This window comes from Malus domestica, chromosome 02, assembly GCF_042453785.1.
Source record: "Malus domestica chromosome 02, GDT2T_hap1".
Lineage (NCBI taxonomy): Eukaryota > Viridiplantae > Streptophyta > Magnoliopsida > Rosales > Rosaceae > Malus > Malus domestica.
Window position 1 is genome coordinate 14,427,098 of NC_091662.1, and position 25,781 is coordinate 14,452,878.

At 38.9% G+C, this 25,781-nt stretch overlaps 1 long non-coding RNA gene across 3 annotated transcripts; it reads left to right on the forward strand.

Moving 5' to 3' along the window:
* The first annotated feature begins 581 nt into the window (after positions 1–581).
* Positions 582–25,192, forward strand: LOC139190412 (uncharacterized). Of its 3 annotated transcripts, XR_011574662.1 has the most exons (7): positions 20,569–20,793; positions 20,948–21,248; positions 21,342–21,603; positions 21,680–21,907; positions 23,802–23,888; positions 23,966–24,058; positions 24,446–25,192. It is a non-coding gene; the product is annotated as an uncharacterized lncRNA (long non-coding RNA). The 3 variants fall into 3 exon arrangements; XR_011574661.1 differs by lacking the exon at positions 20,569–20,793 and adding an exon at positions 582–933 and having other exon boundaries at positions 21,680–23,888; XR_011574660.1 differs by having other exon boundaries at positions 21,680–23,888.
* Positions 25,193–25,781: the final 589 nt, after the last annotated feature.

The following is a 25,781-nucleotide window of genomic DNA, read 5'->3' on the forward strand; positions in this document are numbered from 1 at the left end:
ATCCTCAACTTTTGTACAATTATTTATCATCTGTTGCAGTGACCAGATTAGCACACATTCCATCAATAAGCATACCCCATAAACTTCTCTAATGGCACCCAACACTCTATCTGCAGCATCAGCCCCAAATAGTCTTTGAAAATTGGTCCCCAAATCAATCTCAATAGTCTTCCTCTTGATCAAATCATCCCTCTTCTTCAAATAATCCCTCTCATCCTCTCCCACTTCTCTCTTCCCACAAACACATTGATCCAACCAGATTCCCAGCACCTCCTTTACAATGGGACTTGTTGGAATGTAAGTGTTTGTGCTAGAGATGTATTTGATTAAGTCTTAGTTTTCCAGTTTTAATGTCACTACACGAAAACATGGATTAAGTGACCAATTTTTTTGTGGCGCGTGAAAAATCATCACATATAGGTAAAACAAGTGAGGCTTTTTTAAAAATCGTCACTTTAAGATTTTTGCAGGACACCAAAATATTTTGCGTCACTTATACTTTTGGATTCGCCACAAAAAAGTGGGCGGGAAAGTTTACCGCCAAACGAAACTTTAATTAGTGACGCAATGTTAAATTCATCACATAAGAAGAGGGAAGGCCACCTAGCCATTCCTCACATATAATATTGAATTAAAAATAAAAAATATAGATGCAATTATCAAAACCCCCAAATAACAAAACCTATCCATTTATTCTCATTTCTTCCCAGTCTTCAGCACCCTTTCGTCTACTCCTTCACCCTAACTTTGACGACCGGCTACTTGGTGGTTGCCAGCGACGGCGACTACCACCTCTCCTTCATCTCCCTCCCTCAGCCATTCTCCCACCCCTTGATTCTCGTTCACTAACTCTCTTATCTCTTTGACATAACAAGATCAAATTGGGGAAAGAGAAGTTTTATTTTTTCTCAAGTTCTTTCAGTTGACAACAAGGTACTTTGTTTCTCTATGTTTCTTTAATTGTTTTTGGATTTTTTTTTCTTTAATTGTTCCCCAGATTCTGATTTTCTTTCGGTAAAGATCCTATTGTTGGTGAATTGTTCTCTGCTTCAGGGAGAGTTATACTAGCAGTAAGTTTTCTGTTCCAGTCTTGATTCTTCTTTACTCTTTGGAGTCAAAATTTTGGTCTTGGTGGTTAATATATGTTTTTATATTTTTTCTTAGTCCCTTGACTAAGTGTTATCTTTTTGTTTTTTGTTTTTGTTCAAATGTTGGAAGTCTGCAACCATTAAGTTACGTGTTGTCTTTCTTGAGAGAGGTGTTGTCAAGAGTCAAGACTAGGTTCGCCTTGAAAATTTTTGGGTAAGGCCTACAATGATCTTAGTGCTGTTTCTTACTAGCTACTTGTGCTGGGAATTCTTTAGATGTGTACTTTCTTGTGATTTGACTAGCTGAAAAGAGGCGATGGTAGGAGATATGGTAGCACATAAATATAAGAAATGATGAAAACTACTTACATCCATCCAGTAGAGCTCCACAGATCACTCGTAGGGTTCTCTGGAAATTTTAAGTTTGTTTGAATGTATTTTTCATAGATTGATTGAATGTACAAGAGGGGATATATAATGAGGTAGAAGGTTACAAGCAACCCTACCTTGGTAAATCCTACTAACCCGGTAAACCCTAAAGTTGTCACTCCTTAAATTAAGGGAGTGCTGCAACTAGCTAGCATACAACTATCAACAAGTCATTTAGATGTCAATCTTCCTCAAATTAAGGGATTAAGACTTAATAGAGAATCCCATGGAAAGAGGAAACATAAAATATGGCAGCATCAGTCACCCCATATCGTTTAATATCCATATACAGCATTAGTCATATACAACATCATTCACCCCATATGTATGCAGCATCAGTTATGCAACATCAGTCATATTCAACATCAGTCACCCCATATGTATGCAGCATCAGTCACCCCATATGTATGCAGCATCAGTTTTTCATTGTGATTCAGGGAAAAAATAGTGTTTATATGACATGAAGAGGAAAGGTGAGAAAAGGTGAATATGATAGTTTGAGATAATGGATTAAGAACTGCAGAGTGGACTACATCTAGTACCTTACGATTGCGCTCTCATTTAACTATACTCTAATGCACATTTATCTTTGTACATATATGAAATTTTTATACTTTCATGATTTTCAGGATTGAAGGTGCTTAAGGTCAAGATTACTTAAGTACAAGACCAAAGCTCCAAGTTGGTATGTTGTCTTTAATGCTTGCAATTTACAATGACATATTATTAATGCTACCGCTAGCCAAATAATCATTGCATTTGAATAGTAATGATGAATACGAAGTATTGTGCATGTATATGCTGAAAGCATGGTGGTTTTTCTGTTAGATTATCGCAAATTTTGTATCTAGCATGGTGATTTTTGTATGATTTCTCTATTTTCTAGTACGTTTGTTTTAGCATCTAGTTGTTGTTGAGTTGGGATATGTGAATTTTTCAATTAAGCTTCTTGACGTTTTTTGTTGTTATATTATACGTCTATCTTAACAATTTTACATATATATTCATATATATATATATATATATATATATTCTATTATGGCAACCTATTGAAATATGTCAGAGTATGTAGCTCAATACTAGGATTGAAGTGATCTGATTTCATGGATCGACAATGGATTCGTAGTCGGGATCGCCTTAGTTCCGAATATAAAAAAGGGATCAAGTCATTTATTGACATTGCTTGTCACCATGTGAACGAGAATAATTAAATACCATGTCCTTGTAGAGTTTGCCATAACACATTTTTTCACTTAGTTGAAGATGTTCATCTCCATTTGTTGAATTCCGGTATGGATATGAATTATGATAGATGGATATATCATAGGGAGCATATCCAACAAGTGCAAGGAGAATCTTCGATATCTACGAACCATGAGCCAACCAGTAACTTTAATGTCAACATGTTTAATATGATTGAGGATGTCTTTGAAGGAATAGATGATGATGATGATGATGAAGATACAATGGGGAACCAAGATACCATGTGGGGTGGTGATATGACCAATGCGTGGACAAATGTTGATACTTATGAGATGTTGCTTGGTGAAGCTCAAAAGGAACTATATCTTGGATGTGAGCAATATACAGTTTTGACATACATCGTGGAGTTGATTTACACCAAAGTTGACAACCACATGACAAACAAGGCAATTGATAAGATGTTAGCAATGATGAAGAAGATGTGTCCTTAGCCTAACAATGTTCCTAACTCATTTTGTGAGTGTAAGAAGATATTGAAAAGTCTTGGATTGGGGTGTGAAAATATACATGCTTGCTACTATGATTGTGCACTATTTAATAAAGAACATAAAAAGAAAGATAAATGTCTAGTCTGTAATGAGCCAAGGTATAAAGATAGTCATTATGAGCAGAGGAAGAAAGTTCCAAGAAAAGTGTTACGATACTTTCCACTTAAACCAAGGCTACATAGGTTGTTCATATCGAGGCATATGAGCGAAGACATGAGTTGGCACAAGGAGAAAAGAATCAATGATGGGAACACAATGAGGCATCCATCAGACTCGAGTGCTTGAAAGAATTTGACCAAATGTACCCTAATTTTGCTCAAGACCCACGAAATGTCCGATTGGGCCTTACGAGTGATGAGTTTACTCTTTATTCAGATATAAGTAAGCAGTATAGTATATAGCCAGTTGTTGTATTTCCATATAATTTGCCCTTATGGAAATGCATGAAAAAACCTTTTTCTTTTCTAACCTTATTAATTCCTGGGCCAAAAGCACCTGGAAATGAGATTGATGTTTATTTGCGTCCATTGGTTGATGAGCTTAAGGAACTGTGGAAAAATGGTGTTCCAACCCATGATAAGATGACTGAGAGTACATTTAATTTGCGTGCAGCTATTATGTGGACCATTAATGACTTCTCGGCTTATGAATATTTATTAGGTTGGAGCACTTATGGCCAGTTGGCATGTCCAGTGTGCAATGAGGATGGATCTTACACTAAGTTGAGAGACAAGTATTGTCATATTGGGCACCGTCGTTACCTATGAATCACTCATAGCGCAAAAATTCTCAACTGTTTAATGGTCGCCAAGAGATGAGACATCATCCCATAGAATTCTCAAGTGATGACATACTTGATCAACTTGATTCCCTTTTACCTCGTTCACTTGGCAAGCATCATATTAGTAAAGATAAGAAGAGGAAGCGGAATGCCAAAGAATTAAATTGGACAAGGAAGAGTATTTTTTTTTCGAGTTGGAATACTGGTCCAAATTGAAGATTTGGCATAATCTTGATATTGTGCATATTGAGAAGAATATATTTGACTGTTTGATTGGGACATTGCTGAATATGGGGAAGTGGAAGGATACCCTTAAGGCACGGATGGATTTACAAGACATGAATATTAGAGAGAGTTTGCATTTGAAACTTGTTTGTACCATACTTGACCAATCCCGAAACTACTGAGCACCGGTCAACGTTATACCGTCAAGGACCCAGAAGAGTTTCCCTCTAACCAGAAGGCCAATCACAGTGCGACACGTGTCGATATCAGAAGCCATTCATAGCGCAACACGTGTCAACATCAGAAGCCAATCACAACACAACATGTGTCAATGTCTAAACAAAGCAAGAAACTCTCTTTTATAAAAGGAGATCATTCTCCCACAAAATTTCCTAATGTCATTTGTACTAAATCATTCACTAGTACTTACTAAATGAAAGCTTGAACCTATGTACTTTTGTAAACCCTTCACAATTAATAAGAACTCATCTACTCCGTGGACGTAGCCAATATGGGTAAACCACATACATCTTGTGTTTGCTTCCCTATCTTTATCCATTTACATACTTATCCACACTAGTAATCGGAGTAATCTAGCGAAGGTCATAAACTTACACTTTCTGTTGTACCAAAGTCTTCACTGATTTTGTGCATCAACATTTGACGCCGTCTATGGGAACTACACTTATTCCTACTCTCTTAAGCTTTGTCAAGTTGGTTTCCACCATTCGTACTCTCTTTTGACCAAGCATCCCTTTCCAACATGGGGAGTGAAGGAAGCCACATCACACAGAACGACACCCCCTCACACCTAGTGCTAAGCAACAAAAGAAAGAACAAAAGTAGTTTGCTCTTCAGGCTAAAGTCGATGAATTGGAGGCTCAGAACAACAATATAACGATGAAGAATGAAATCATCCAAGAGCAATATGAGAAGGTCTTCAAGATGCTCTACGAGGCTAGATATACTAAAACACACGAGCTTATCACCTATGTGGAAGTCAACCATCAACTGGGTGCCCTCCAACCCGGAGGGTCATTTGCCCTCGACATGGGTATTCCTGTTGAGGAACGAGCTACTCATCGAAATGGCGACCAACATGAGACTCTTCTCAACCTAGCTGCTTTAACCCGAAGCAGGAGGAGTGGAGGAAGACACCTCCTTATAGAAGGAGTGGAAGGATCGAAAGTCGTCTTTCACGATTGTCGAGACTTTCTAAAGCAATGTCGAGACAATCTCAATGTAAGCTCGAAGATCAATGACACAAGAGTCTCTGAAAGACTCGGTCCCCTCCCATATCCCAGGCCGGCTACCAATTTGGGGAAGGGGCAACAAGTCCTAGAGAAACATGAAGGTATAAGGGACTCAGAGATGTTCTGACAGACATACGTTGGAAGTTAGTACAGCGAGTCCAAGGAAAAATCACATGCTCTTGATCAAACCTTCCTACTTCCAAGAGAAGATGGAGATTTACGAAAGAAAGCTCCAGTGGTACATGATTCCACTCATGACCCTCTTGTCCTACAGCTCCTTAAAGAAGTAAACAAGTTGAAGGCCGAATGACAAGCTAAGATACCTGATTGGAACCAACCTAGGCCTGACCCTCTTACTAGGAGGATCTTCGACATCCCCCTCCAAGCAAAGACAAAGCAGAAGCTTGGCTTGCAACTCTATACTGGAAAGGATGACCCAAATGAACACCTTAACCTCTTTGAGTCCACCATGGCATACCAGATGCACACCGACGAAGAACGATGTCTTCTTTTCCCCTTCACCCTCTCTGGCAAAGCTCTAAACTGGTATTATCGTCTTCCACCTGAGATGATAGACACATTTGAAGAATTGAGGAAACTGTTTATTTCTCAACACATTTTCCAGACTGATCGTTTGCACTCTGCGGATGACTTGTACACTATTCGCCAGAAGCCAGACGAGTAATTATGTATGTATGCTAGCCGTTTCAGCCATGAGTATTCCCGTTGCACCGAGGTAGATGACAAGACTGCCCTCAAAGCCTTCACGGCAGACCTACGTGACTGTTTCTTTAAGTACATGATCAATGCACTTGGAAGACTTACTTTGAGGTGATGACGCAGGCTTATAACCATGCCTCCGCCGAGGCAAGGACATACCAAGAGAAACCCCCAACAACCATCCCCTATCAGCAAGTGGGGAGTGAAAGCCAGACACACCCAAATGAGAAGACCTTAACCTTCCAAATGGCAGTGGTGTCTCCCCCTGCCTTACTTAATACTTTGCCAAGTTAATAGATATATCAATTTCAAGGCAAAAGGAAAGATTTCCATCCTTACCAGTCTCATTTTAGTAAAAGGAGTGAGGGACACTATCGCGATAACCAAGGGTATCGCCACGATAATGCCCGCCCCCAGGTAGTCAACACAGTGGTCCAAGCACGTGTCAGGACAGGCCCTACCCCGAGGTATGAGACATACACATTTTTGAACGCCACATGTGTGGCCATTTACCCCAGCATAGCACACCTAATACTGAAGCCAATGCCAAGGCAGTCAGGTTACAATCCCACGAAGAACATGGGCACGTTTTGCTGTTACCACGAGCATAACAGCCATGACAGCGAGAAGTGTATCACCCTTCGTAATGATATTGAAGCTTTGGCACGTGAAGGAAAAATTGATCAATTATTCCTTCACCCTTCAAGGGATAACCGTAACCAACGCCAAGTGAATGTGATATATTCCATAAGCGGCGGCACACCTATATTTGAATCTTCCAACAGGGCCATGAAAAACAGCGAACAAACTTTAAGGCCTGGTCACCAAGTGTTTCACGTGGAAGACATCAAGGGAGGCAAGTATCAAAAGCTTAACTGGGATCCAATATGTTTCTACCCTGAGGAAGAAAGAGGTATCATCTACCCTCACAATGACCCATTAATCGTGGAAGCTCACATAGCCAACTTTGAAGTACAACGAATCATGGTAGACACGGGGGCTTCGGTCAATATCATGTTTGCTGAAGCTTTCAGGGCACTAAATGTAGTTGAACACTTGCTCGATCGCTCAATTTTTCCTCTGATAAGCTTCTCCGGTGATATCGTGCAACCTTTAGGGAGCATACGCTTACCTTTCACCATTGGTACATGCCCTTACACAGCTACCATTACCACTAACTTCCTGGTGGTTGATTGCCCAACAACATACAATGTCAGCTTTGGACGCACAAGCATCAATGATCTCAAGGCCATGGTATCCACATATATGTTGTTGATGAAATTTCCAACCCCCTATGGCAATGGTTACATCATAGGAGATCAACTTAGTGCACAGTCATGTTACAACACTTCGGTCAAGCAACAACACCTCCATGTGCCCAAAGAAACCCTTTTGTACATGACCAAGTCATAAAAACCAGCCCGGACGAAGCCAACTTGGATCTCCACGGTGGCAACCGTCAACCCGACGATCCTCAAGATGACTCTTTCATCCATCAAGCACAACCCACTGAAAAGTTGGAAAAGGTCTCTATCTCAACAGATTATCCGGATCGCATGATGAAGATTGGCACCACACAGAAGCAAAGATCTTATGACGCTGAACAATATGAAGCAATGAAGGCAGAAGTTGAAAAACTCAAAGGCATAGACTTCGTCCGCGAAGTCAATTACCCAACATGGGTAGCAAATGTGGTCATTGTTAAGAAAAATCAGACCAAAGAAAGTCTCCTGCTCCAAAAGGTCTTGTGGATAATGTGTGTCGACTACACCAACCTAAACAAATGATGCCCAAATGATAGATTTCCTCTTCCTCTCATTGACAGACTTATAGACTTTACAGTAGGGTGTGAACTTCTAAGATTCATGGATGCTTACTTATTATACAACCAAATCCTTATGAACCTTCCAGACTAAGAACACACAGCCTTCATTACTTACAGGGGACTATATTGCTATAAAGTCATGCCCTTCGGCCTAAAGAATGCAGGGGCGACTTATCAGAGGCTAGTCAATTCAATGTTCGCTGAACAGATTGGGAAGAGTATGGAAGTTTACGTTGATGATATGCTAGTCAAGAGCAAACATGTTGACCAACACATCACCAACCTATCTGAAACTTTCACCATTATGAAAAGGTATCGAATAAGGTTGAACTCCAACAAATGTGCCTTCTGCGTAGGCTCTGGCAAATTCTTGGGCTTCATGATTAGCCAATGAGGCATTGAAGCTAATCCCGAGAAGATCCAAACAATCCTCGACATCAAGGAACATGTAACTTCAAAAGACATCCAGGCTCACTTATGCAATGTCGCCTACAAGCAGCCCATCTCCAACTACTATGACTCAAGGGTCAAACCTCGTTCTTTCAAAGTGAGGGACTGGGTATTAAAGAAAAGATTACCCTACGACAGAGTCCCGAGTGAAAGAACACTTAGTCCAAACTGGGATAGACCATTTGCAATTGTTGGCATCAGTCGCCCTGGCTCCTACAAGCTTAGAAGCTCCAATGGTAAGACCCTTAGCCATCTATGGAACCCTGATCACTTGAAGTACTATTACAAGTAAATTCACATTGTACAAGTGTTAAGCTTCAGCCGTTCGGCATCCTATGTAACGAAGACCATTTGGCATGAATTCAATAAAAAGGTGATTTAGACAACTCGGTCCTAATCCTCTTACATTCCTAGGAATGAAACACTAGGGTTCAAAGCTTCAACATGAATGCTTCCAACATGAAACAAAGTCTAAGTATATGTCAACAAGACTATACAAATAAACGAATAGCTTCACAGTATATTCGTTCAATCATACATTCTAACACATTCATACATAAGCCAACTGTGCTTCAAAAGGGTTCAACATACTTTGTGTCATTCGACACTTGTTACAATGTGCCTTGGCACCTTGCCCTTATTCTCACCAACTAGGTGATGAAAGAACTTACCTTCGTGCCACCAACCAGGTGATGAAATGTACAACCCGTACTCTAATATTATTTGGCAACTTGCCACTCTTATCACCAACCAAGTGAAGAAGGAACTCACCTTTGTGCCATCAACCAGGTGATCAAATATACAACCCGTACTCTAATATTATTTGGCAACTTGCCACTCTTATCACCAACTAGGTGAAGAAGGAATTGATCTTCGTACCACCAACTAGGTGATGAAATGTGATGAATGAACTCACATTCGTACCACCAACCAGGTGATGAAAGCAACTCACCATTCATTCCACCAACTAGAAGACGAGTGGTACAACTTGTACATGTGAACTCCTAGCATTCACCACTAATAAAAAACCCTCAAGCTTTACAACTCAACTAGAGGAGCACTTATGCCCAACAAGAGTTATAGTCACCAACAAAGTCTTATTGCAAGCCAACAACAACTTCAGTGCATGGTATACGAAGATCAAGCTATTCAGCCCTCTTGCATTTGCTTCAGACATTTCTCCTCTATAACAATGCAAACACTATAACTCGTAGAAAGCTTCACACACTCTTCATCAAGATTGTTCGAAGCAAATTCAATTTATATGGTTCATCCAAACCTTCGACTATTACAAGGTGTGGCTTGTATATGTTGTCTCTCCTACATTTTCAAATTTCCAGTTTTCCCAAAAAATCAAAAAATAAAAATAAAAAAAATAAAAAAAGGGAAATTAGGAAATTCAACAAAGCTTCATCAATGGAGAACAACCATAATTCTCAAAAGCTTCACACGCTCTTGATCAAGATAGCAAAACCAATTTATGGTGGAAATCAAAAGCTTCATCAATGGAGGACAACCATAATTCTCAAAAGCTTCACACACTCTTGATCAAGATAGTGTGAAGCAAAACCAATTTATGGTAGAAATCAAAAGCTTCAACAATGGAAGACAACTACAAATCTCAAAAGCTTCACACACTCTTGATCAAGATAATGTGAAGCAAAATCAATTTATGGTGCCAATAAAGCTTTATCAATGCAGGGCAACTACAAATCTCAAAAGCTTCACACACTCTTGATCAAGATAGTGTGAAGCAAAATCAATTTATGGTGTCTAGAAAGCTTCATCAACGAAGGGCAACTACAATTCTCAAAAGCTTCACACACTTGATCAAGACAGTGTGAAGCAAAACCAATTTATGGTGCCAACAAAAGCTTCAACTTCAAAGCTTCACCTACAAAAGCTTCAACTCCAAAGCTTCACTTACAAAGCTTCAACACAAAAGCTTCACCTACAAAGCTTAAACATAAAAGCTTCAACTCCAAAGCTTCAACATAAAAGCTTCAACTCCAAAGCTTCAACATAAAAGCTTCAACTCCAAAGCTTCACCTACAAAGCTTCAACACAAAAGCTTCACCTACAAAGCTTCAACACAAAAGCTTTACCTACAAAGTTTCATCACCGAAGCTTCACCTATAAAGCTTCACCTACAAAGCTTCAACTCCAAAGCTTCACCTACAAAAGCTTCAACTCCAAAGCTTCACCTACAAAAGCTTCAACTCCAAAGCTTCACCTACAAAGCTTCAACACAAAAGCTTCACCTACAAAGCTTCAACACAAAAGCTTTACCTACACAGTTGAAGCTTTTGTAGGTGAAGCTTTGTAGTTGAAGCTTTGTAGGTGAAGCTTTTGTGTTGAAGCTTTATAGGTGAACCTTTTGCATTGAAGCTTTGTAGGTGAAGCTTTATAGGTGAAGCTTTGGTGATGAAACTTTGTAGGTAAAGCTTTTGTGTTGAAGCTTTGTAGGTGAAGCTTTTGTGTTGAAGCTTTGTAGGTGAAGCTTTGGAGTTGAAGCTTTTATGTTGAAGCTTTGGAGTTGAAGCTTTTATGTTGAAGCTTTGTAGGTGAAGCTTTTATGTTGAAGCTTTTATGTTGAAGCTTTTGTAGGTGAAGCTTTGGAGTTGAAGCTTTGTAGGTGAAGCTTTTGTGTTGAAGCTTTGTAGGTGAAGCTTTTGTATTGAAGCTTTGTAGGTGAAGCTTTATAGGTGAAGCTTTGGTGATGAAACTTTGTAGGTAAAGCTTTTGTGTTGAAGCTTTGTAGGTGAAGATTTTGTGTTGAAGCTTTGTAGGTGAAGCTTTGGAGTTGAAGCTTTTATGTTGAAGCTTTGGAGTTGAAGCTTTTATGTTGAAGCTTTGTAGGTGAAGCTTTTATGTTGAAGCTTTTATAGGTGAAGCTTTGGAGTTGAAGCTTTGTAGGTGAAGCTTTTGTGTTGAAGCTTTGTAGGTGAAGCTTTTGTATTGAAGCTTTGTAGGTGAAGCTTTATAGGTGAAGCTTTGGTGATGAAACTTTGTAGGTAAAGCTTTTGTGTTGAAGCTTTGTAGGTGAAGCTTTTGTGTTGAAGCTTTGTAGGTGAAGCTTTGGAGTTGAAGCTTTTATGTTGAAGCTTTGGGGTTGAAGCTTTTATGTTGAAGCTTTGTAGGTGAAGCTTTTATGTTGAAGCTTTGTAAGTGAAGCTTTGGAGTTGAAGCTTTACCTACAAACTTCACTTGCAAGACACCTTCTTCATCAACTCCTTCGACCGGAGACTTGGGGAACTCTACCATATGCTACTGCACTTTGATACTCGGAAATCTCACGACCATTCAATGACTTGAATTTTTCAAGTCTCCAACCGAGAGGTTTTCCTCACTCGGGAAATTAAGGGAGCATTACCTCAACCTACATGCTTCACTCACAAAGCTTCAACATACAAGCTTCAACAAAAGAAAAAAAATTCAAAGAACTTAGTGAATGAGGCCTTGGTGTATTTAACACAATACGTTGAAATGAAGCAAAGCTTATTTATTAATATCTTCGATAAGTTACAAATATGTACATATACATGAATCAAAGTAAACAAACAAGAGAGAGCCTTCACAAATGTTGCTCAGGAGAAGCCTTAGCAGTCGGCAGCCCCAGAAAGAGGAGGCATCGGAGGGTGATCATTCGAAGCCTCAGTACTGCGCAAAACTCCAGAATGAGGAGGCACCAAAGGTTGATAAATGCCTTTGGAACAAACCTACAAACCTCTGATGATCAAGTAAAATCTAACCATCAGATTCCTGCAGCTGGTCAAGCTTCCTCTTCATGTTTGTAGCATAGTCATGTGCGAGTCTGTGCAACTGTTTATTCTCATGCTTGAGCCCTCTGATCTTCTGTTTGAGACTTATCACTTCAGCTGCCAATGATTCAACTTGTCGAGTTCGAGAAAATAGGCGTTGGGCCATATTAGACACAAAACCTACACACTGCACACTGAGAGCCAGAGAATCCTTAATAGCCAACTCATCAGACCGTTTGGAAAGTAGTGTGTTATCTTTGGGAGTGAGAAGATTCCTAGCCACCACCGCAGCGATCATATCATTCTTCATCACAGAGTCCCTAACGGTAAGAAGACCAGTAGGGGATAAGAAGGATGGGCACCATATGTTGTCTTGAGGAGGCATGGCTACCTCTTCACCAAAGTTCAAGTCAAAACGATGGTCGGATGCCAGACATTTTCAGAAATGATGAAGGAGAAATAAGGTCCAATAAATCTCTGAAGTACAAAAATAAGGGGAAAATTCCTACAAGCAATAACTCTCTGAACGTACTCCTTGCACACAATTGGTGCCCCTATAAAAAAAAGGCAGCAGGGCCGTTTATTCAAAAATCGAAGAGGCACCACTTTTCGGATTTCGAGAAACAGATTTTCCTGAATAAAATATGTCAACAATCCTAACACGCAACATCAGCTCCTCGGGTACCACAGATAACTTGGCCAAAGATCTCTGACAAAGTTTAGACACATAAATTTTGAAAGTCCAGCTACCCTACCATTATCCACAAGGGTAAAGGAATAGCACCAATGCTTGATAACTAGAAAGTCCATATGTGTGTCAACCTCAGTGCTCCGTGGTAAGGCAAACTGGCAAAAATACCCAACCTTTACTCACATCGAGAAAACACTCCCAATAGGATTACTTGCTCAAAAATCGAAGAGGCACTGTTCTCCGAATCTCGAGAGCCAACTCCTACTAGGATTGTTTTCTCAAAAATCGAAGAGGCACCGCTCTCCGAATCTCGAGAGCCAAACTCCCACCAAGATTGCTTTCTCAAATATCGAAGATGCACCACTATCCAAATCTCGAAAGCCAGACTCACAACATGATTGCTTTCTCAAAAATCAAAGAGGCACCGCTCTCTAAATCTCGAGAGCCAGATCCCCAATAGGATTGCTTGTTCAAAAATCGAAGAGGCAACACTCTCCAAATCTCGAGAGCCAGATCCCTAACAGGATTACTTGCTTGAAAACTGAAGAGGCACCGTTCTCCGAATTTCGAGAGCCAGATTTCCTTGGATAAAATTTTTCTGCAATCTTCGCATGCAACATCAGCTTTCCAGATACCACAGACCATTTTTTCAAAGTGCTATGACAAAGTTAAAACACGTGAATCTTGCAGCTCCCACTATTTTGCTATAACCGAGAAGGGTAAAGGAACATCGTTACTACTCGCCCCAATAATACCTCTGTAAACAAGCTACACCAGAACAAGAATATCTCATATCATCAGGGTTAAAAGAAAAAGTATCCCATATCATGCTTTTTCCCTGTTTTTTCCTTTGCCCTTGTTCTTACCTGCAAGATAAGGAGAAAAAGAGCAATCAGTCAGCACTTGGAATCAAGCTTCCAGTCAGGAGCTGGTTGGTTGGAACCCTTTGCCTAATTACTTACCTGGCATTGCTCTCGAGTACTCATCTTCAACATCTTGTGCTTCCAGAAAAGATATCACATCTGCCTGAGGAACAGATAGGGTAAGTGAGAAGGATACAAGGAAGCATATGGAGATAAACGCAATAGAACAGGTGCCGATTCATCTATTACTTTGTCAACAGCAAAAGTATCTCATATCATCAAGGTCAAACGTACTCTTGATTTAATGGACTTGTTTTTACCCTTAAATTCTTGAGTCGGCCTTATACTTTGGAGGAAACCAAAAAACCCTCCAGCGCAGTTCAAGAATAAGCACGTGGAAAGTTACTTCTTCAAAAACTAAAGTATCTCATATCATCTCTTCTCCTTTTCTTCTCTATATCCTTTTTGCTGCCTGCAAGATAGGGAGAATGAGAACAATCAGCCAGAACTTGAAATCAAACTTCTGATCTGGGATTGATTGCTTGGAGCTCTGATTGCTTACCATGTCTGTCACCTCTTTCGGCAGATCTCCTAGCTTGGCGACTTGGGGGACTCCTACTACATGGTTTGTATCGCGCTTGACCAAGCCTGAAACTATAAGTAAGCTTCAAGTGAAATTGATACATTACCTTGTGCATTTCCACTATTTAAAGATACCACCCCTGGATGGAGGAAAAGTACTTCCACAGACGATGCTACATCTACCTCTGAGACAGATAAGGAAAGTAAAAACGATACCACACTTCGGTACTTAGAAGTTTTGTGATTACTCAGCTGCTTGGATCTTGCAAGTCCCCAACCGAGGAACTTCCCTCACTCTGGAACTTAGGGGAGCACTATTTGTACCATACTTGACCAATCCCGAAACTACTAAGCACTGGTCAACGTTATACAGTCAAGGACCCAGAAAAGGTTCCCTCAAACCAGGAGGCCAATTACAATACGACACGTGTTGACATCAGAAGCCAATCATAGCACGGCACGTATCAACATCATAAGCCAATCACAACACGACATGTGTCAATGTCTAAACAAAGCTAGAAACTCTCTTCTATAAAAAGAGATCATTCTCCCACAATATTTCCTATTGTCATTTGTACTAAATCATTCACTAGTACTTACTAAAGGAGAGCTTGAACCTATGTACTTGTGTAAACCCTTCACAATTAATGAGAACTCCTCTACTCCGTGGACATAGCCAATCTAGGTGAACCACATACATTTTGTGTTTGCTTCCATGTCTCTATCCATTTACATACTTATCCACACTAGTGACCGGAGCAATCTAGCGAAGATCACAAACTTGACACTTTTTGTTGTACCAAAGTCCTCACTGATTTTGTGCATCAACAAAACTAAATGCACATAACACATTGGATAAGCCTTTGGCTCAGTATGTATTTAAGCCATATGAGCGTAAAGATTTCTTGCATTGGTTAAAATCAATTAAATTTCTAGATGATTATGCAGCAAATATATCACATAAAGTGAATGTGGATGAATGAAGTATATTTGGTTTGAAAAGCCATGATTGTCATGTGTTGATGCAACGTGTGTGCTTCCTGTGGGAATTCAAAAATATTTGAGAAAGCATATCTATGATCCAATTGTTGAGTTTTCTAGTTTTTTTCAACAAATATGTGCAAAGACTTTGACTGTTACTGATCTTGACAAGTTAGAAGAAGACATTGTCCTCATATTGTGCAAACTAGAAAAAAATTTCTCGTTTACATTCTTCGTACCCATGGTTCACTTAGCAGTGCACTTACCACTCGAAGAAAAATTGGCAAGACCAGTCTGCTATCGAATGATGTATCATGTAGAAAGGTAAATGGCCATGATGTTTCCATTAGTTGCATAATTTTTTTATTTCTACGTACTAACAATTGTTCATTTATCTAGATTGTTGGGCTCGTACAAGAAATATGTTCGTAACAAAGCTCATCCTGAAGGTTCTATTATGGAAGCACACTTGGCATATGAGTCTTCAACTTTTTGCTCAATGTATTTATGTGAAGTTGAGACTGAATTCTCCCGACCAGAAAGAAACGACGATGGTAGTAATCCCAATGCGCTCATTTCAATGTGTTGATGCATAAAACCGGAGGTCTTGGAACAACTTAATCCGACCGTGAATCTGCAAGAAATGTAAATAACACAAGATGTATCGTGGTTCATCCCAAGGTTTGGGCTACGTCCACACTGATTATGTATTTCTCTGTTTGTGAGGGAGGGAGATGAAGAGAGCTTTTGAGGGTGAGAGAGCCATTCTATGGCCTAAGAAATTGGCCTTCCCTAATTGTGATGGTGAGGAAGAGTCATTTTATAGAATAAAGGCTCCTCACTTATTACATATTTGCCCCTTCCTTTATTACATAATTACATTTAAGTCCCCCGAGTATTTGTACGAGATCTAAATACGGAGGCCCTAAGTATGGTACAAACAGTAGTCCCCCAAGTCTTCAGTCAAGAGAGTCTTTTGGCTGGAGACTTGAAATTCAGTCCATGTGTGAGCTGAAGTAACTAGATATCATTTAGAACTGATACTCAATATGAGGCGGTGTTCAATCTGAAATGATGCTCAACTAGAAGTAGCACATGTTGCGAGGCTGCTCGGCTTATGGCTTATGTTGCCTTGGTTAGCTTGGCTTGTGGCGTTTGAAGGTGAGGGAGTCCCTTTTATAGAATAAGGCCTAGCTTCTCAATACATAAATGATGGGCTAGAGTTGATGCTTGCGGCGAGGCTGTTGCTCAGTAGGCGGCGATGCTTTCTAATGATGGTAAGGGAGTCCCTTTTATAGAATAAGGGCTCGCTCCTCAATACATGAATAATGGGCTAGAATTGATGCTCTCTAATGATGGTGAGGGAGTCCCTTTTATAAAATAAGGTCTCGCTCCTCAATACATAAATATGGGCTAAAATTGATGCTCTCTAATGGTGGTGAGGAAGTCTCTTTTATAGAATAAGGGCTCGCTCCTCAATACATGAATGATGGACTAGAGTCCCCCAAGTATTTTTCATGAGGCCCAGTTGAGGTCTAATATATGGTACATAGTGTAGTCTTCCAAGTCTTCGGTCAATAGAGTCTGTTGGTCGGAAACTTCAAATTGAATCCATGTATGGGCCGAAGTGGTGGTTGTTCGGATGCAGTATTTGTATACCTTGCACTGAAGCTTTGTAGGTGAAGCTTTGCAAGTGAAGTTTTGAAGCTAGAGCTCTGTAAATGAAGCTTTTTTGAAGCTAGAGCTCTGTAAATGAAGCTTTTTTTAAGCTAGAGCTCTGTAAATGAAGCTTTTAAAGCTAGAGCTCTGTAATTGAAGCTTTTTAAAGCTAGAGCTCTGTAAATGAAGCTGTTTGAAGCTAGAGCTCTGTAAATGAAGCTTTTGTAGCTAATTGACATGAATGATGCTCATGGATGTTAACATGAGTGATGCTCGTGAATGTTGACATGAGTGATGCTCATGAATGTTGACATGAGTGATGCTCATGAATGTTTATATATGATTGACATGAGTAATGCTCATGTATAATTTGAAGTATTGGGCGTACTTTTGATCATCTGGTTGGTGCTATTTTGGGCTTATGGGCCTTCGCCCTCCACAACATGCCAGCCCATTTATTTTGGGCTTTGCCGTTTTTTTTTTATTATTATTACCCTCTGATGGGGTTTATATAGATGTCTCCGAAAGATAAGAAAAATAAATCACATCATACATCTGCTAAGAAAAGTAAATCAAATCATTCTGGTGGGGTGTTTATTCCTTGTTTTGCTTTCTGCTTTTGCTTTCTATTTTGCTTTCTTTTTTATGTTGTCTCCCATGTGCTCCCCTATGATTCTTCCTCCCGTGCAGCTCCCCACCTTCAGTCCTCTTGCACGTGACCACTGTACCGCACTGCACATACTCACCATTCTTCTTCCTTCGAGTTGGGTTTGACTGGTTATTGCCGTTGAGGCTGAGGTGAACAGGAGAAAAGTAACCTCAGTCCTTAGGGTTTAAGAAATTACTGGAAGAGGGCATAAGATGGTCGTTGAGCTGCACACAGGTCGAAAATGATGCTCTATATAGCTGTTGTACTGCTTGATGGTGCAGTGATATAATATGCTACATCACTGACAGGAACGAATTGATCTCCTGAATATTTAGACTCCTTCCATTTGCCCAAAAGATTCACAAGGAAATTTCCGTTGTACCTCTTGTAAAGCAACTGGGAGATAAAGTAAAGGTTGAACACAAGTGCAAACTGCAAAATGATGGGCATGTTGGAAGTGTAAAACAGCTTGATAGGATAAGAACCCTGCTGTCCACGAGCATTCTTTGATCTCACTGATAGAACCACACGGAACCCTTGGAAATAAATTACTATAAGGAAGATCTACACCGTGTCAAGCAGATTTGTCACGTTAGGAAGATCTAATTCCATATGTTGCTGTACTATACTGGTACAGACTTCCAAGCCACGGCTACCTGTATAACACTAATATCCATCTGGTTTGGGATGAAGCTGGATTAGATAAATGAGGGTTAAGCCTTCGGACTGGTGGAGTTCCGTGAGAAAGAGAGAAAACCAGCTTTGCTCTTCTCCAGATTTACCTCTTACCGAAAGCACCTTAAACAAAAACGGAAGATCAGCACCCCATTTTTCAAACACCTTGTCTCCAAGCACACTAGGATCTTGCGAGATCCAGGCCTTGAGACTCAAGGGCTCTGACTCGGAATCCGTATACGACGACCCAGATTAAAAAACATCCTTTTGCTCCAAAAGTGTTTTCATCAAGTGCTCAGATTCCACCACCTACTGCTTGCTATTTTTGGCGGCGTCAACGGCACTAATAATGCCCTCGCATGCCATCTCAATGAACTCATTCTGATTGGCCTGAGAGGAGCTCGTGGCTGAGAAGAAATTAGGAGTCGTAGAGTGGAAGTTGCGAGTGAAGGCGTTTGCCAAATACTTGGTCGAAGCGGCATTTCTGCTCTCGGGAACAAAGTTAGGGCGAGAGAAGGGAACGGCAGAATTGCTGAAGGTCCGGGCAGATGCAGCGATAGCGATTGCGATTGCGCGACTCCGAGAGAGAGGGATTCTCGAGGATTTAGTGGCGTTCAGGGATGCCAGGGTTAGGGCCAACTTGTTGAGTGTCGTGGTGGCTTTCTTGCTCGCCATTTGACCATGAAATGAAGGCAAACAACTTCAAAATAGTACCAGATTGTTTAAGGTTTAATGTAATATATTCGGATTCAGTGAGCGAGAAAGAGAGTTTGTGGTGTTTTGTTTGAAGTGGTAAAAGAAATCAGAAGCAAGAGAGAGGTATATAGAGTTTTGGTTGTCTCTTGGGTTTTGCAGATTTCTGGGAAAGCTCTGGATTTTTTTGCAGATTTTGCAAATCCACGGTGGATGTGAAAAAATGAAAGAGAACCGACACAACTTTTCGTACTGATTCCCACAGACGGCGCCAAATTTTGATGCACAAAATCGGAGGTCTTGGAACAACGTAATCCGACCGTGAATCTGCAAGAAATGTAAATAACACAAGATGTATCGTGGTTCACCCCAAGATTTGGGCTACGTCCACACAGATTATGTATTTCTTTGTTTGTGAGGGAGAGAGATGGAAAGAGCTTCTGAGGGTGAGAGAGCCCTTCCATGGCCTAAGAAATTGGTCTCCCCTAATTGTGAGGGTGATGAGTCATTTTATAGAATAAGGGCTCCTCACTTATTACATATTTGCCACTTCCTTTATTACATAATTACATTTAAGTCCCCCGAGTATTTGTACGAAATCTAAATACGGAGGCCCTAAGTATGGTACAAACACAGTGTTTGCTCAAAAAGCACGTCCATTTGGTGCTCATGTAATGGTTCAACTTTCAAAGGAAGATATAGAAGTGGCTTATTGGTGTATCTTAGATAATTGCAACGAAATAGAAGACTTCAGAAAGTATGTGATAGTAATAGTTGAACATTTATTTAAATAATTATAATTCCACAACTTTCACTTACATTTTATTTATTTATGCAGTGAGCATATCGAGATTTTGGAAAGAGATAGTCATGCTAATGTACAACAAAGGCATAGACAGTTGTTTCTAGAATGGTTTAGGTAGTGGGTCACGTCATTGTATTATCAAGAGCCTATATTGGTTAGTGAAGAGATTTTTTCATTAGCCCAAGGTCCAGATCAACATATTGTCCAATACACAGGTTGTATTATGAATGACATTCGATATTTGGTCAGACATGTTGATCAAAACCATACAACACAGAACAGTGGGGTTATGATGTCGAGGTCGCATAATGGTGAAACATGTAACTTTTATGGAATCTTAGTTAATGTCCTTAAAGTACAATTTACTAGAGGTTTTAAGGTGATTCTTTTCAAATGTCATTGGTACAATACAGATACAAGAGGTAAAAAAGTTATACGGGATTATCATCTTACATCATTGAATGTAAATAATCGTTGGTACGATGATGATCCGTATGCTAAACAAGGACATCAAGTATTTTATATTGATGACTTAAAATTGGGTCATCCATGGAAAGTTGTGCAAAAGATACAACATAGACACATTTGGGATATTCCTGAGAAAGATGATGATGAGGATAAGAAGGATGAGGACAATGCCAATGACGAAGACGATGATGAGTATGTAGATGAAACTGAAAATTCTACAAGGTGGGTCCATAATGACAATGAAGTTGATATATCATTATGTAGAGATGATGTTGATCCTGAATCTTTTGATATTAACAACGAGGAGGTTCGAAGAATGCTAGGGCTATAGATGGATGAGGAGGAAGATGAAGAAAATGATGAGGAAAAGGAGGAGGAAGAGGATGAGGAGGAGAAGAATGTTGGAACCAATGATACTAATGATGATTACAATTGATGACTATGGTGAGATCTATGCATTATAAATTAATGTTTATTATCCTACAATAGTAAATATATTTGCCTGTCATTTTACAAATAGTCACTATGCTTATAATGGTTTGTGTTTGTATATATTAATATTTTGGTTATGTTATTTACTTTTATGTTTCATATTTAGATGGCAACTTCTACACAACGAGGAAAAAGGGTGAAGCGGGTGATGGATCCTTTACCTCCTCCTCCAAATGATGCATTTACGCTGCCACCACCACCTCATCCGCCACCTCTTCTGCCACCACCACCTCCTCCACCACCACCACCTCCACCATCACATGCACCTCCGTGAGGAAAGAGGGTGAAACAGGTGAGGGATCCCTTACCTCCTCCTCCAAATGATGCACTTGCACCTCATCCACTACCTCCTCCACCAACACCTCTTCCATCACCACATGCACCTTCGCCAACAAACACTAACCCAGGTAAGAAAGGTAGTTACAATTATTTACTTTTTCCTTATTAACGTAGTTTTAAACAACACATTACATTGATTAGAGATATGTATATTTTTCTAGAGACAGATTTTGATTTTTTTGCAAAAAAGATTACTCGTGGAAAGTCATGTGGGAAAGGCGTCCATGATATTTCAGAGGCCAATAACAGGCTGAAGATGCCAATCATCTTTGATTTTAAACATCAAGTTCCAAGTGATCCAGTTGTGTCAGGTTTTTTCACGTCCAAGATAGGGAATATTGTTCGGACTTATTCACCGGTTTGCTATGAGAGATGGTTTAAGGTCCCAGCTTCAGAAAGAAGAAACTACAAGAGAAGTTGCTTGTGAGTTTTGAATTTAATTCAATTTATTCATTGTAATTTCAAGCACTCACTTGCATATATTTATGTTTAACAATAGGTATTATTTGTTGTGGACTTATCCCATCCGAAAATTATTGAATATGTTGACAAGAAGATGGCAAAGTTGTACTCTCAATTTAGGCACCGGTTGCATCTACACTACTTGTCATGTGGAACACCTGCGAGAGGACGAGCTAAGCTTCCAAATGATATGATATGGAATGGGAGACCAAAGAGTCATTGGGATTGGTTATGTGATAATGTTTACAATACTACACTCTTTTTGGTATGTATTCTATACAATCTTTTCTAGTATAAATCCAAGTTAGAAACCAATTCTTTCAACATGAAGACTTCTTGTCGTGTTCCACAAATTCAATTTTTATAGTCAGAACCTCTAACCTTTTATGCTTCATTTTCATTTTGGTTGTCATCTGCTTAATTTTCCAATGTGAAATTGTGACTTGTCATGTTCTTCGAACACAGTGTTTCTAGTTATAACTCTTGCATTCTAGCTCGTACCTTATATGCTTCTTCATTTTCATTTTAGTTGTAGGCTGGTTAATCCTTACAAAGTGAAATGCATAGACATTTTTCGTGTTCGTTCTTTAAATTCAGTATTTATGGCTAAAATTTCTGCATCTTGGCTTTGTTACTTTTTGTTTCGTATTTTCCCTTTATTTATTGAGATTTTTCCTATCTTGTAGTTGGTGGCTTTATTCATCTGATTTGTTCTTATAGAACTCATCTGCTTAGTGTCATTTTGTAGGCCACCGATTAGTGTTTCAACTGTTTGTTTTAAATGAATTTTGTTTCTTTGAGTGTGATTAAGATCTCATGTTGTTTGTCTATAACATATATATTTTGTTAAGGATAGGATTTATGTATCTTAGCTTACTTCGTTATACAGCCACACACTTTTTTACTTGTAATTTTCAAATATGCTCAAACACCTATTTAATTAGGTTAGAATTAGGAATATGGCAAAGGTAATATAACCTTTGTTTCTGTGGAAATTTTAAGTTTGTTTGAATGTATTTTTCATAGATTGATTGAATGTACAATGGGGGATATATAATGAGGTAGAAGGTTACAAGCAACCCTACCTTGGCAAATCCTACTAACCCAATAAACCCTAAAGTTGTCACTCCTTAAATTAAGGGAGTGCAGCAAGTAGCTAGCACATAACTATCAACAAGTCATCTAAATGTCAATCTTCCTCAAATTAAAGGATTAGACTTAATAGAGAATCCCATGAAAAAAGGAAACATAAAATCTAGCAACATCAGTCACCCCATATTGTCTAATAATCAGCCAGTATGTAGCATCAGTCATATGCAGCATTAGTCACCCCATATGTATGCATCATCAGTTATGTAGCATCAGTCATATGCAGTATTAGTCACCCCATATCATCTAATAATTAGTCACTATGCAGCATCAGTTATACAGCATCAGTTATGCAACATCAATCATATGCAGCATCAGTTATGCAGTATCAGTCATATGAAGCATCAGTCACCCCATATCATCTAATAATCAGTCAGTATGCAGCTTCAGTCATATGCAGCATCAGTTACCCCATATCGTCTAATAATCAATCACCCCATATGTATGCAGCATCAGTCATGAAACATCAGTTATATGCAGCATCAGTCACCCCATATCGTCTAATAGTTTCAATAGCCATATTTGAAATAAAAATATCGTAACATGCATTAATGAATTTCACCTTGTGGTTAAATTGATTGTTACTTCTCTACAATTAGGTAATTTTGAGTTAAAATCTGAAGTTTGTTTATTGTTACTTCATGACACTTAGGTAATTTAGAGTTAAAATTTAATGTTTGAAAATGGTTATCATATACTCATCTGACTAACTGTGTTAGCCTAATGCCCTTGGTAGCAGAAAGAGTATCTTCCATTCAATTTTCTTAAGTTTGGTGTTTATATGTTTCTCTCTCCTTAGCTTGTGATGTTTCTAACATTGTTGACCGAGAGAGTATAGAAGGTGAGGTGAGATAGCCCTCTAAGGTGAATGAATATGTATAACTGAAATACATGACGTTATATATGACAAGTTTGAGAGCTTGAAACTTTCCAAATTGTACACATGTATAGCTAACTAAATCTTCTTTTGTATGTCATGTACCAAATATGTAATGTATGAGCTTTCAAAGCAAAATGCTATTAATAGGAAGAAACAGAAGTATCACCACAAATGAGGGGCAAGGCCAATTATCCAACATGCTAGGAAGGCCCAGATGGTAATGAAATTAAATTACTTATTACACTCATTATTTAATTTACATATTCTAATGTATGTTTCTGCATTATTGAGCAGAAAGGAAATCCATTATCTGTGATTGACAATTGGCGGGCTCTCCATAAAGACAAGAATTGTCAATGGATAAATGATGTTGCCCGGGACAAATATGTAAGTCATTCACGGACTTATCATTTGTGTCATTTTAAGGGAGATAGAGATTAAAAAAATCAAATTTGACATGATACAACTTAGGAAACACAAATAAAGTGAACATGCAAGATTGAATTGAAAAAAAAACTTAATATAACTAGCTAGAAGATGAAAGGTTATACCTAACATACATTCAAACATAAACTACTTTAAAGGTTATACTTTAAAGGTTACACATTGAAGCATAAACTACAAAATCATATGTAAAGACAGTTTATACCCAATGGTTTGCTTCTACATTAGTTCAGGATCATATCCGAGTATTTAAGTGGTGTTTTCTTGAGCATATTTTGGCTGATTTGTTTGAAACAAAGAAACTTATTTGTTTGTATTTTAATATGAAAGGATAACATGAAGAAAAAGAATGATGAAGTTAGGGAGAAACTAATCCAAGAAGCGCCTGAAGGTACTATATTCGATTCCATACAAGTACCATTGGAAGATGAATTTGGAATCATGGCTGAGAACCTTGGAAGGAAGGGAAAATCTGTTAATGGTGTAGGTCTTTTCCCTCGTACGGATACCTTTAGTTGTGTTTCTTCTATGGCTTCAAGTTCTGAGTTAACTGATATGAAAGATCATATCAAGATTCTATCAGATGGTTTCCTCAAATTGCAATAGGAAAATGAACAATTGAGAGCTCAGTTGGATTTACAAAATGATGATGAAACCTTGGCATAAAAAATTATGGCTTTTTTTGCTGCAAGTTAGGGGCAGACCAACAACAACTCGAGGAATCTGGTGGTAATAACCCATCTAGTGAAAATGTTTATCCTGAACTAGAAGAACATGACTCGGAAGAAGAATGATTTCAATTATGTCTTTTGTATTAGTTAAGTATGCACACGGTAGACCTTTTTGTTAGCACCTCAATATGTCTTAGACTTTTGTTTTGTTAGTTAGTACCTTAAACGGTCCATGTATAGGCCTTGGTACCCTTCTTCACAAATTGCTATTATTAAGATAGGTCACCATGGGTTAGATTGATTTTGGGATGTTTATGTTATTTTGTTGGATGTATAGTTGTTGAACATATTCGAACTTATATGGTTTAATTGTTGATTAATGAAAATGGGAAGTATTACCTTATAATTGTTATGAGTTGCTATTCTAGATTACGAAACACAAATAAGTAATGGATTCCTCAAATATTATTCCTAAATAGTTATTTGATTATAACATATGTGACATAAGCCGCTTCACCCATCAAAAGAATATGTGACGATTTCAGCGTCACTTAGTATAATTATATAATTCTGGGATCATATTGAGTGACCCAAAATGCATCACTTATAAGTCTGATATGAAACGAAAAACATAGGTCACTGAATTTTGTAATTTGTGACGCTAATTTCGTCACATGTTAGAATAATAAGTCACAGAAGAAGCGTCACGTAAAAGGAAAATATGTGGCGACTCCAATATTCGTCGCTTAAACTATCGATGACGCTATATAGGTGACACTAATTGTGACGCTGAAATTTCGTCACATATAGTCAAATGTGACGATTTTTCATATTTATGTGACGAATGTTGGTCGTCACAAAAGCCATGTTTTCTTGTAGTGTGTGAGCTGTTGGATCACAGTCTAAATGTGCAGCTAAGATGTAATCTTAGAGTTAGTGATTTGTGTTTACACTTGTAACTATCTTATAGGGTAAATTACATGAATGGCTGGATT